This window comes from Heterodontus francisci, chromosome 25, assembly GCF_036365525.1.
Source record: "Heterodontus francisci isolate sHetFra1 chromosome 25, sHetFra1.hap1, whole genome shotgun sequence".
NCBI classification, from domain to species: Eukaryota; Metazoa; Chordata; class Chondrichthyes; order Heterodontiformes; family Heterodontidae; genus Heterodontus; species Heterodontus francisci.
In genome coordinates, this window is record NC_090395.1 from 26017230 (window position 1) to 26030626 (window position 13397).

The 13397-nt window shown below is 42.2% G+C and overlaps 1 protein-coding gene across 1 annotated transcript in view; it reads left to right on the top strand.

The window, feature by feature from the left end:
- The window catches only part of LOC137383793 (AT-rich interactive domain-containing protein 2-like), a 312689-nt gene that overhangs the window by 51839 nt on the left and 247453 nt on the right, over positions 1-13397 (top strand). The window lies entirely within an intron of this gene.

Below are 13397 nucleotides of genomic sequence, written 5' to 3' on the forward strand. Positions count from 1 at the left end.
TTCACTGTAGGAGATTTTTCTCTCTTGGGGTTCATGGGTCTTCAGTTCCGTGAATAAGAGATGGGAGCAGACAGAAGAGAGATGTTCTCAGTCCAGGAGAAAAGAGCTTTCTGAGTTCAAATTCTCTGGCGAGTTCAAATTCTCTGGCGAGTTCAAATTCTCTGGCAAGTTCAAATTCTGCAACAGCCAGTTAGTCATGTGACTTAACTGGTCTGACCACTTCGTCTGTGTATTGGGGAAGCAAGCACTGGGTCCTTTGTTACAACACTGTCTGCTAACATGCAAAAAAGGTCTTTCCGGGAGGGGCCTGGCAATTCCTTGTGATAGGCTCACTTTTCTTCCCAGCACCAATTTTAAGTTTTAATGTTCATATGACAAAATAATGTGTACCTCGTTCTTGGCAGGTGGGGGGCCTGCATGACACTTGTAAAAGCTTTTGCACTCTTTTTATATTCCTGGCTGGTTTACTCATTCTATTTCTTTTCCCATTTTATTAACATTTTGGCAGCCTTTTTCTGGTTTCTAAAACTCTCCCAATCCTTGGGCTTATTACTATTCTTTACAACATTATAAGCTTTTAATCTAATACCATCCTTAACTTAAAAGCAAAATACTGCGGATGCTGGAAATCTGAAACAAAAACAAGAAATGCTGGAATCACTCAGCAGGTCTGGCAGCATCTGTGGAAAGAGAAGCAGAGTTAACGTTTCGGGTCAGCAGTTCCGAAGAAGGGTCGCTGACCCGAAACGTTAACTCTGCTTCTCTTTCCACAGATGCTGCCAGACCTGCTGAGTGATTCCAGCATTTCTTGTTTTAGTACCATCCTTAACTTCCCTCGTTAAGCAACAGATGGATCTTTCTCTGAGTTTTTGTTTTTAATGGAACTTATTTTATTGAAAATTTTGAGTCTTTAAGTATTTCCAACTGCTTTTATTTTAAGCTGCCATAACTTTTAGTCTATTCACCCAATCAATCTTCACCAGCTCTCCCCTCATACCTGAGGATGTAACTGGTAGGGTAGATAAAGGGGAGCCAATAGATTTAGTTTACTTGGATTTCCAATTGGCTTTATTTATGTTTAAGATTCTTGTTTTGGACTCGACTATGTCACTCTCAAACTTGATATTCGCTTGTATTATCGCTTTCCCCAGAGGATCTTTTAATATGAGATTACTAATTAACCCTGCCTCACTACACAGTACCAGATCTAAAATAGCTTTATTCATAGTTGATTCTGCAACATATTAAGAACATAAGAACTAGAAGCAGGAGTAGACAGTTCAGCCCCTCAAGCCTGCTCTGCCATTCAATACAATCATGGCTGATTTCATCTCTGCCTCAACTTCACTTTCCTGTCCGTTCTCCATAATCCTGCAACCCTTTACTAATTAAAAATCTGTCAATCTCCTCAAATTTACACAATGTCCTGGCATCCACCGCACTCGGGTAGTGAATTCCACAGACTCACAACCCTTTGAGGGAAGTAATTTCTCATCTCTGTTTTAAATCTGCTATCCCTTATCCTAAAACTATGACCTCTCATTCTAGATTGCCCACTAGAGGAAACATCCTCTCTACATCTATTTTGTCAATCCCCTTAATCATCTTGTATATCTCAATTAGATCTCCTCACACTCTTCTAAACTCTGGAGAGTAAAGGCCTAAACTGCTCATTCTCTCTTCATAAGACAAACCCCTCATCTCTGGAATCCTCTGAACTGCCTCCAAGGTAACTACATCCCTCCTCAAGTAAGTGGGGGACCAAAACTGTATGCAATACTCACGGTGCAGTCTCACTAATGCCTTGTACAGTTGCAGCAACACTTCCCTACTTTTATACTCTATTCCTTTAGCAATAAATGCCAAAATTCTATTTGCCTTCCTTATTACCTGCTGCACCTGCATACTAGTTTTCTGCGATTCATGCACGAGGACACCCAGATCCCTCTGCACTGAAGCACTCTGAAGTTTCTCTCCATTTAGATAATTTGCCTTTCTATTTATATTGTTCTAGGAAACTCGCAAAAGCGATTCTACAAACTCATCTTCAAGACTACCTTTCATATTTTGATTTGACCAGTTTATATGAAGATTCAAGCCCCCCACGATTATTACATTGTCTTTGCTACAAGTTCCAAATATTTCTATTTAATGTTTTGTCCATTGGTGGGAGTAGTTTATAGGCAGTTCTACCAGTGTTTTCTTAGCCCTGTTATTCCTAATCTCTACCCATACTGATTCTGCTCCCTGATCTTCTGAGCCATGATCCTTTCTTGCTATTGTCCTTATGTCATCCTTTATTATCAAGGCTATTCCTCCTTTTCCATTCTGCCTGCCTTTTCAAAATGTTAAGTACTCTGGAATACTTATTTCCCAATCAACCTTGCTCACCTTGCAACCATGTCTTTGTAATGACAATTCGCTCAAACCCATTTATCTCTATTTGTGCCACTAGTTTGTCTATCTTGTTTTGAATGCTTTGTGCATTCAGATAAAGAGCTTTTTTTTTTTAAAACCACTGTTCTTTGCATGGATCTTATTCGCTGATGCACTATTATCATTAAACTCTGTCCCTACCTGTCCCACTCTGCTTTATCCAAATCACTACACTGCTTTATTGCCTCACCTTTTCTCTTTAGATTTCTAAATTTCCCTTCACCAGACCCCTCCCCCCGTTTTTAATTTAAAACCCTATCCACAGCCCCAGTTATTCGATTTGTCAGAATCCTGAATTCAGTCCAGTTTAAATGGAGCCCATCCCGGTACTGGTGCCAGTGCCCCATGATTCGAAACCACCTCTTCCCAAACTGCTCTTTGAGATATGTTTAATTCACTAATTTGCTATGCCAATTGTGCATGGCTCAGGTAGTAATCCAGAGATTATTACCCTTGAGATTCTGCCTATCCGTTTAGAACCCATTTCCTCAAACTCCCACTGCAGAACATCATTAGCAGTTCTACCTATGTCGTTTGTTCCTACGTGGACATTGACAACTGGATCCTGCTCCTCCCCCTCATTCCTGAGTTCCCTAGCTGTGAGGAGATGTCTTTAACCCTGGTACTGGGTGGGCAACACAACTTTTGGAACTCCCAGTCACAGCTGCAAAGAACAGTATCTATTCCTCTGACTATGCTGTCTCTTATCCCTATCACATTCCTTTTCACTCCCTGAACTTGAATGGCTTCCTGCACCATGGTGCTATCCTCAGTTAGCCCATCACTCTGCAGTCCTTACTTCTCATCCACAGAGGGAGCAAGTACCTTGTACCTATTGGTTCAAGGGCTAATACAGTGATGGAGGTGCATCCTGGATCCCCATACCTGCCTGACTGATAGTCATGCCCTCCTGTCCCTGACGATTGACCAACCGTAAAGTTCTACTTGAGGGGTATTACTGCCTCTTGGAACAAAATGTCCTGATAACTGTTCCCCTCCCTGATGCCATGCAATGTTTGCAGCTTAGACTCCAGTTCAACAACTCTGAGCCAAAGTTCTTTGAGCTCCACACACTTCACACTGATATGCTTGTCCTGGATCGCAATGCTTTCCACAAACACCCACCTGCTGCAGTTACGGCACACCATCTGTCCTGCCATGTCTATGTAACATTTTTTTTATTTGATGAGTTTATTAGTTACTAATTTAGTAAATTAATAGCAAGTTACAATTTTCTAGTTCAGAGACAAGCGAACACAACCAGCTGCTGGAGGTAAAACTAAAAAAAAAAGAGCACCTTCTTACCCCTCTACACCAAATTCCCGACTTTAACACTCAGTTCTGCGACCGCTCTGTGCTTCACAGAATTAGCAGAGATGGTTTCAAAAAAAGCTAAAATCAGTAGCCCTGTTCATCAATGCTAAATTCAAGTTGACTCATGGGCCCTTATTAAAAAAAAAAGTGGCCCCATGAATGGGCGATGCAAAATCAGGCGGTATGCTGTAACCATTTCTCTGAGGCTGAATTTGGAAAAAGTCACAGCATTGACTATTTTACAGAATTTGAGCGGCAAAGATTGGTTTAGTGAGGTGCATTTCTTTCAACAAGCATGGCTAATGGAGTCATTGCAAGTGACATCACTAACGGAACTGCATATTTTTGCGTGCGTTAAGAAACATCATCGAGTGGCCCGGCTCATGCGTAGGATTACATTACAGACTGACGAAAAAGCGGAAGTATATTCACACTGTCGCTAATCACTCTGTAAAACTAAACAATCTGCGTGAGAACTGCAGTAACTTATGATGGAATTGTGTATGTGCCATGGTTTTGTTAACAGGTTTATTGAATAGAAAATGGGGAATCATCTTTTATATGACAGTGAATCGTAACGGCACCATAATAAAAGCAAAATACTGCGGATGCTGGAAATCTGAAATGAAAACAAGAAATGCTGGAACCACTCAGCAGGTCTGGCAGCATCAGTGGAAAGAGAAGCAGAGTTAACGTTTCGGGTCAGTGACCCTTCTTCGGAACGGCACCATGACTTTCCGATCTTGTGCTTTCCAATGATGTGGATTGCCACACACATGCCGTGCTTTCCAAGGAATAAACTCACTGCTGTTCGTGGTCAAGAGCATGATCGGGTGTGGGGGGCGGGGGCTGAGCAAGTATGGCTGAGAGGGAGAAGGTGGTGCACGTGTAAAGGGGATGGGGTGCTTCTGGGGTGGGGTGGGGGGAGAGCATGTTCTATCTGAATCACTTTCTCCCACACATTCATCATCCTGCAGCTGCCATTTTTTTTAGACCTGGATCACATTTTCACGTTCCGATGAAGGGTCGCTGACCCGAAACGTTAACTCTGCTTCTCTTTCCACAGATGCTGCCAGACCTGCTGAGTGATTCCAGCATTTCTTGTTTTTATTTCAGATTTCCAGCATCCGCAGTATTTTGCTTTTAACATAATTGGGAGTTGTGTAAGACTTTTTTTCCTCAGGTATTCACTGTCTTGGGGATTGATGCAAAGTGAAAGAAACATTGCATTGGAAGTAGTGCCTCCTCTCTCAATAAAAACATTTCCAATAACTTTTTGTATATTGCTTGGAAGTTTTTTAGGTCAGCTGCTGAAGATTTAACTGGCTTTGGTTATTCTTTCCTTCCAGCAATGTGTCTAAGGAAGAAATATTTCTAACATGTTAGTGTTCTTTTTTTAAAAAAGGTAGTGTTTGCAGCCAGGTTTTTCCAACATTGTGGTGCAAAGCTGAGAACAATAATTTGGCAGAGTATTTTTGTTTGTGAGTAAACTATTCAAAGTGATTTTTACACCCTTTTAACTGACAGTTACGTAAAGAAAGCAACTAAGTGCAAACAAAATACTGATCTATAACCGTGTCGGTTGAATAATGACATTCTTTGCCATGTGAAATGTATTAAATATAGCAGGCAATGCAAGTGGTGGTAAATATTCATGCTGTTCATTTTTTTCAACCCTATTGCAGTAATTCACTAACCATGGATTCTTCATTTTCTAAACTGTTATTTGAAAAATGCAATGAAACACAAATGTTACTAATAGTAACATTGGGTGGCGCAGTGGTTAGCACCGCAGCCTCACAGCTCCAGCGACCCGGGTTCAATTCTGTGTTTGCAAGTTCTCCCTGTGATTGCGTGGGTTTTCGCCGGGTGCTCCCACCGCCAAAGACTTGCACGTTGATAGGTAAATTGGCCATTATAAATTGTCCCTTGTATAGATAGGTGGTAGGGGAATATAGGGACAGGTGGGGATGTGGTAGGAATATGGGATTAGTGTAGGATTAGTATAAATGGGTGGTTGATGGTCGGCACAGACTTGGTGGGCCGAAGGGCCCGTCTCAGTGCTTTATCTCTAAAATTAAAAAAAAAGTGTTTTTACTCATCAACCTTTAGATGGGAGCAATGGAGAAGTTTTGTTGTGACATTAAGTAGATATCGATATAGAATAAATAATGAGTGTTACATTTGAGGAATTGGTTGATTGGAAGATGCAAAATGTAGTAGTTTTCCCACAAGGAGCCCCATGGAAATAGTTCATTTGTTGTTGTTGATGTTTTTTAAGATCGCACTGGGTATATGCCCTCAAATTGCCTTATTTTTTGAATTTTGTTCCGTAGCATGTGCTGGCGCTATGCATCATGTCTTGTGTGTTGTCAGACAGACAGCAATAGTCTCTTGTAACTAATCTAAAATACTTACCACTTCAAAAACCATGCTGATGTCTACTGAATGAATTTTTAGTTTTTTACTCCAGTATGATGAACTTTACTGAATGTACATTAAAGTGAAATCTCTGCAAGGTGGCAGTAAAAAAGGCTAGGCAATAGTTCAGCATAGTGTTTTCAACTGTGTTTACATGCATTGGGGAGATGGTGCCATTGTGGTAATGTCACTGAATTTGTAATGTAGAGGCCCAGGCTAGTGATCTGGGGACAGGGAGTCAAATCCTGGTGTAATTTAAATTCAATTAATTAATAAATTCAATTAGTTAATAAAAATCTAGAATTGAAAGCTAGTCTCAGTAATGGTGCCATGAAGCTAAAATTGTTTTTAAAAAAAATCTAGTTCACTAATGTCCTTTTCGAGAATAAAATCTGCTGTCCTTACCTGGTCTGGCCGACATGTGACTCCAGACCCAGAACAATGTGTTTGACTCTTAACTGCCCTCTGAAATGGCCTAGCAAGTCACTTAGTGGCCAAGGGCAATTGGGGATGGACCAACAAATGCTGGCTTTGCCAGTGACGCCCATATCTCATGAAAGAATATGTAATAAAAATTACTATTTCAGTTATGTGGTAGGGTATCTAGTGCAAAGCATGGGATATTGCTTGGTGTTTGATAATATGTAAAGATTGGCATTATTCCTATTAGGAAATACTTTATTTTCTCTTTAAAGATAATATTTCACTTGTCTTTGCTTTTTTAATTTCCCATATTTTGCTCCACTATTTCTACAGTTGGCAGGTTACTTTCACTAATAAAAATGAAATTTATTGGCATTGCTAGACAAGAGTGAAGCTATTCTGTAACCTATAGTGATTTTATAACCTCTGCTTTCATTCATATGAAACTGACTGCTACTTTAGCAGCAGTGGGAGAGAGAGGGTCATGTATAGCATCGTTGTTAAAATGCATTGGGCCATATGTGATGCTGATTATAAGTGTATTGAGTTTATGTTTAATGAGCTAAGCGCAGTGGTGCTGTTACTGTAGTTGCAAGTTCAATGTAGAACTGCAGGCTTCATGTCTTTCTAACCTGCTTGTTAATGTGTAAAATAGGTGGGTAAGTGGAGAGGAAAAAAAAAATCAATATGTATCCTGGCACATGTCACCCTATAAAATGCAATATTCTGTGGATTATAATCACCAGAGCTGACAGATAATTGGTATATAATAGTGTCCCAGCGGAGCAGTATAAAACTTTGATTTTATCTTTATATACTTGAGTTTAAAACACTTTAAAGAACGATCTGACCATACTCAGGTGAATTAGATTTCCCAGTGGACAATAAATTTTCCTTCAGTAAGTAAGAATAATGTTTATTCCTGGTAGATGTAGATCTCTACTTCAAACAATTGAATTAAAAGTTGCATGACACAAAATGAAAATGACAATGTGAGACTGTACACATTTCAGGGTCATTTTCAACTACACCGCCTGGAGGTTAACCTACTGGATCACCCGTCCTTTATAGAACCTGTCCAATTGAATGGAACAAAAATTGATTGTTATACAACGCCTGGGTGCTCTGCCGCATCCTATCCAATGCCCGGGCACTCCGATGCATCCTGTCCAATTTCCGAGCACTAAAGTTGAAAATGACCCCCTTTGTGTCTCAATGCAGTGCCTGAGATTATTACTTAATTCTTAAAATCTTGAAATGTTTGCAGAATGTTCTTGCCCAATGGGCCAAAAATGCTCCTAACACAACATTGCATGGCATTAATGGGTGACATTTTAAAACCCTGCTTACTATTCACCATATTTCCCCTTCTGAAGGTGTTCTGCTGTGGTATAATTCCATTGATACTACGCACTTGATGCCTTATCCAGGTGTCTGTTCTTCATCCATCAACATAGACAGTAAGTGTGAGTATGCTATTAAACCAGAAGGGAGCATTGCATGCAAGCCTGATTCTGTGTTAACTAAACATCACTGCATGCTACCTTTCCTTTCCAGTATGGCTGGTACTACTACTTACATAATGGGATGTCTAGTTTGGCAATCTAATCGATGGCCTCCTGAGATGCTGAGTGGAGAAACGAGTTGTCTCTCACAACAGATCTTAGCGAGAAGGTTGATGTGATGTTTTCCATGGCCTGGCACTTGTGGCTACAATTGCACTTCATGTCATCCCTCATTTTATGAAGAAGGTGGCAACATCATTCATGCCCTGTGTGGATTTGGTTGAGCGCTGTCCATTATCTTCGAGGTAGGTTGAAGCCAGGGACCTCTGATATTGGGTCAGTTCTGAGGTGTTCGTTTTTTATGCTGCATGCATCCCAGCTGCACGAATATTAGCTGCTGTTTTCCAGAGTGGCCGACATGACTTTAAGTGCTTTCTTGGTTAGGTTTTTCAAGTCTTCATGAATGAATGGGAAGGTCGGTGTTGTTCATGACTTTTTCCATCTCCGTGCAATAGCGCCATGGTGAATGGTAGGCAGGGCAGTATGGGGGAGCACTGGGAGCTGTTCAGTTGAAGTGGACTTGAGTATTCCTGACACTGTCCTCATGGTGGTGATTAGCTGCACATCCATGATGTTTATGGAGTGGTTGCAGGCCCATGAGGCAAGAGTAAACTAGGGCTACTGTTGCGCTGTGAAGTGTTCTCGCTGTGCTCCCCCATGACATTCCAGCGAAGTTGACCCTAGTTTTTAACTTATTGGCCAGTATTGCTGAGATGTGGCCGATAGGTGAGAATCCTGACCTGGGTGACACCCAGGTATTTTAGGTGGGGGTCATATGTAAGTTCTTCTCTAGAAGGAAACGTTGAGTTCTTTCCTGGTTGTGGTAGAATTCAGATGGACCATTGACACAATTGTCTTTGGATTGGGGTGGAGGTGCCATGTCTGAAATTAACATTCCAGTAGGTTCAGCTTGCTGGTGAATATCCTACTTGCTTCCTGTAGCATTGTTGCCTGTGTCAGCAGTACTATGTCATTGGCATAGAGGAACTTCTAGGATTTGGAGCAGGACACATCCACCATGTAGATGTCAAAAAAAAAACGGGTACACCCATCGATGCTTGTGGCATACTTTTGTTGAGTGTCCGTGTTCGGCTGGTCTCGTCACCAAGATAACCGTGGAACATACAGTTGCTAGTTCGGTGTTGTTGATAAACCTAAGAGTTTTGCAGCATTGCATGATTGTTGAAAGCTTCAGTAGCAGGACATCGCGCCAGACTGTATTGTATGCTGGTGACAAGTTTGTGAAGGTAGCTTCAGTTTTCAGTTTCTTCTAGACCCCTGCCTTAATCTTGGTAGGGAATTCAAGGACCTGGTTAGAGCAGCTTCTTCTTTCTCTGAAGCTCGCCTGCACATTTGGGAGGGCGGCATCTAAAGTCAGTTTTGTTTAGTTAGACAAGTTGTTCAACCACCTTGTAAACAGAAGAATGATGGAAGGGTAGCTTTTGGGATTGTGAGCTGTTTTCCTGGCTTTAGGATGTCATTGACTTTGGAGTGACTTTTGGGATTATCGGTGTTCCGGATGTTGGAGGTGAGTTTGGAAAGCCATCTCCATCCATTTTGACCCTGGTTCTTGAGGAATTCTAGATAAATGCTAATGATCCTGGTGGCCTTCCCAGACGTGGTGCTGAGTAGCCCTGTCAGAACCCAAACTGGGTATCACTGAGCAGGTTATTGCTAAGCAAGTGCTGCTTGATGGCACTGTTGATGACACCTGCCATCACTTTACTGATGATTGAGAGTAGACTGATGGGGCAGTAATTGGCCGGGTTTGACTTATCCTGCTTTTTGTGTACAGGACAGACCTGGGCAATTTTGCACATTGCCGGGTAGATGTCAGTGTTGTAGCTGTACTGGAACAGCTTGGCTAGGGGTGCAGCGAGTTCTGGAGCACAGATCTTCAGTACAATTGCCGGAATATTGTTGGAACCCATAGCCTTTGCAGTATCCAGTACCTTCAGTCGTTTCTTGATATCACGCAGAACTATATTGCCGGTCCTTCACTGTTGCTGGGTCAAAATCCTGGAACTTCCTTCCTAATAGAACTGTTGGTGTACCTACACTCCAAGGACTGCAGCGGTTCAAGAAGGCAGCTCACCACCTCTTTCTCAAGGGCTATTAGGGATGGGCAGTAAATACTGGCCGAGCCAGTGATGTCCAGATCCCCCGAATGGGAAAAAAAATCTCCCACCATCTTTCACCGGAAACTTAACTGGACCAGCTACACGCATACTGTGGCTACAAGAGCAGGTCTGAGATTGGGTATGCTGTGGCGAGTAACTCGTGTCCTGACTGCCCAAAGCTTTTCCACCGTCTTCAAGGCACAAGTCAGGAGTGGACATAAATGTAATGCATTGTAAATAGAGTGTAAAAGTTGTGAATTTGCTGAGTGTGGGAATTTGGTACAGAGGGGGAAGTAGGTGCTGCTTTTTGTCTCCAATATTACTAGTGGATTGTGTAAGCTTTAGGCAGTTAGTATTGGAAATTTTTCTCCAGTGTTTTAGTAATTAGTGCATGTTGGTGTGTAGAAGATTAAAAGAAGCTTGCAGCCAACTTAAGAAGTAGATGCAAATAATCTGGTCTACGATGTAGCAGAGCAGGTCGTGGGAGTTTGTCCAGGCTGTCCTGAGTGTAAACACCTGCAGCAGATGTCTGTCTTGAATCTCCCTGGCTCAGAGTCATTAAGCTGGAGTGCGGGTTGGAGACACATTGACGCATAAAAGAGGGGGAGGAGTATCTGGACAGTTTCTTCAGATTTCCGTTAAACCTTGCAGAAAGGTAAAGCATCAGAATACGGTTGGTGTGACTGATTTAGCTTACAAAGTAAGGAGAAGCCGGGTGAGATGGAGAACAAGGATTTGCAGAAATTGATTCAACCCAACATGTACAATTTACATGCCACCTCTGAGAATAAAGGTAAAAGTTGTTGGAAGGACAGCTAGGATTCTGCCCACCTTGGAGCAGGAGGCTGTCCAAAACTGGGGGTAGGAGGAGGGGGCAGCATAATGTGGTAGTTCTAGATGATTCAATAATTATGGGGATGGATAGCTTCATTTGTAAGCAGGATTGAGAGTCCCACATAGTATGTCGCCTTGGTGGTGCCAGTGTGAGGGACATCTCAAACCAACTTGAAAGGATATTGGAGCGGGAGGGAGGGGATCCAGTTGTTATGATCCATGTAGGAACCAACAAACAGGTAAGAGTAAGTGTTACAACCGAGGCGGGAGCAATGCACTCTCAATTCTGTCCCATTCCTCCACAGGTCACAGTCTATTATTAGTTTTCCCACCTACTGGAAATTAGCAAAATTAAACACTTTATTAAACCCCCCAGAATAAAACAGACCAAACCAGGTATATTTAAACAATAGCAAATTAACTATTCATTAATAAACTAAATCTTTAGACAAATTTATCTCACTATTGTTTAAGACCTTATAACTTATCTATCCTAACTTTCATGCGTCCACACATGCATTCAAAAACCAACAGTTAACTGGTTTCAGTAAAATTAGAGTTGTTTCTTAGGAATAAATAAATCACTGGGTTGTAAGTTTTTGTGGGTTACGTTCCCAGTTCGGTGAGGTGTCCCAGAGCCCAACAGTCATATGCCACTTGAAGTCTCCAGGCGAATTCGATGGACAGTCTTTAATGGCTAGGTGTTCAAAGCACTTCGGTTGCAGCAGGAGTCACACAGTTCTTTCAACAAGGAGTATAGCAACAGGTCTTAATTGGATTTTGAATTTTTTTTTTTATTCATTCATGAAATGTAGGCGTCGCTGGCCAGGCCAGCATTTATTGCCCATCCCCAATTGCCCTTGAGAAGGTGGTGGTGAGCTGCCTTCTTGAACTGCTGCAGTCCATGTGGGGTAGGTACACCCACAGTGCTGTTAGGAAGGGAGTTCCAGGAATTTGACCCAGTGACAGTGAAGGAACGGCGATATAGTTCCAAGTCAGGATGGTGTGTGACTTGGAGGGAAACTTGCAGGTGGTGGTGTTCCCATGTATTTGCTGCCCTTGCCCTTCTAGTTGGTAGAGGTCACGGGTTTGGGAGGTGCTGTCTGAGGAGCCTTGGTGCATTGCTGCAGTGCATCTTGTAGATGGTACACTCTGCTGCCACTGTGCGTCGGTGGTGGAGGGAGTGAATGTTGAAGGTGGTGGATGGGGTGCCAATCAAGTGGGCTGCTTTGTCCTGGATGGTGTCGAGCTTCTTGTGTTGTTGGAGCATTCTTTCAGTAGAAACTTTACTGGGGATTCCAGAAAACACAAACAGGCAACAGAGTGTCACTCCTGAGGCAAAGTCTTAGAGATTGGAAGCAAAAAGGAATTTACTACCTCCAACAATGCAAATGTTTTCCAGGGTTTTTCCCTCCTTAGGCAATAGCATAGCCTGTAGGAATATAGATTTTTCTGCTGAGAGAGCGATCCTTCCTTCAGAGCATGCTTCGCTGGTCTCCAGATCAAACTGGTTCCAGCCAGTCTTTACACACACAGTTAACTGATACATTACAGCAGGTGGCCCCCCCTCTCTCCTGCTGTTGCCTAGGAAACAGGCTTGCTGCTAGCACACTGTGCCCAGAGAGCAAGAGAACAACTCTCGGTCTTAAAAGATACACTGCCCCCTTAGTTTTTAAACAGAGGAGAAAAAAAAAACAACAATTTCGTGACAGTAAGCAAGACGTCCTGGTTGGAGTGTACTTGGAACGAGGAGGTAATTTGAAAAGGACCTTCAGGGTTATCATCTGTGGATTGTTTTCCAAGTTAGGTGCATATTGGGGTAGGGGTAAGGGGATTAGGGAGGGGGGACATGTGGCTGAAGGAAAGGGCACTTCCATTTCATGGGATATGGCACCAGTACCAGGACAGGAAGGAACTGGGACCAGGTCCGAGTGGAAAGGATAAGTAGGGTGGTCATGGGAACTTTAAACTAACAAATGGGGAGGAGGGCTCAGGTGGAAAAGGTCGTATATGTAATAGCTTGAAAAAGAAAGAAAGGGACGAAAGTAGAGTAAATGTCAAAAATTGTGCTTTAGGCAATTTAGGATAAAAACTACAAGATGTAAAGTAATTAAACCAGGAGAGAGTAAGAGACATGAGTAAAACATTAGAGCAGAAGGACAGGTTAGGGTGAGTGTCCCAAATAAGTATTCTTTATACAAATGCATGGTGTATAAGGAGCAAATTGACTGAATTTGCACCTGCAAATCAACTTGCAGGTTATGATATGGTCACTATTACTGAG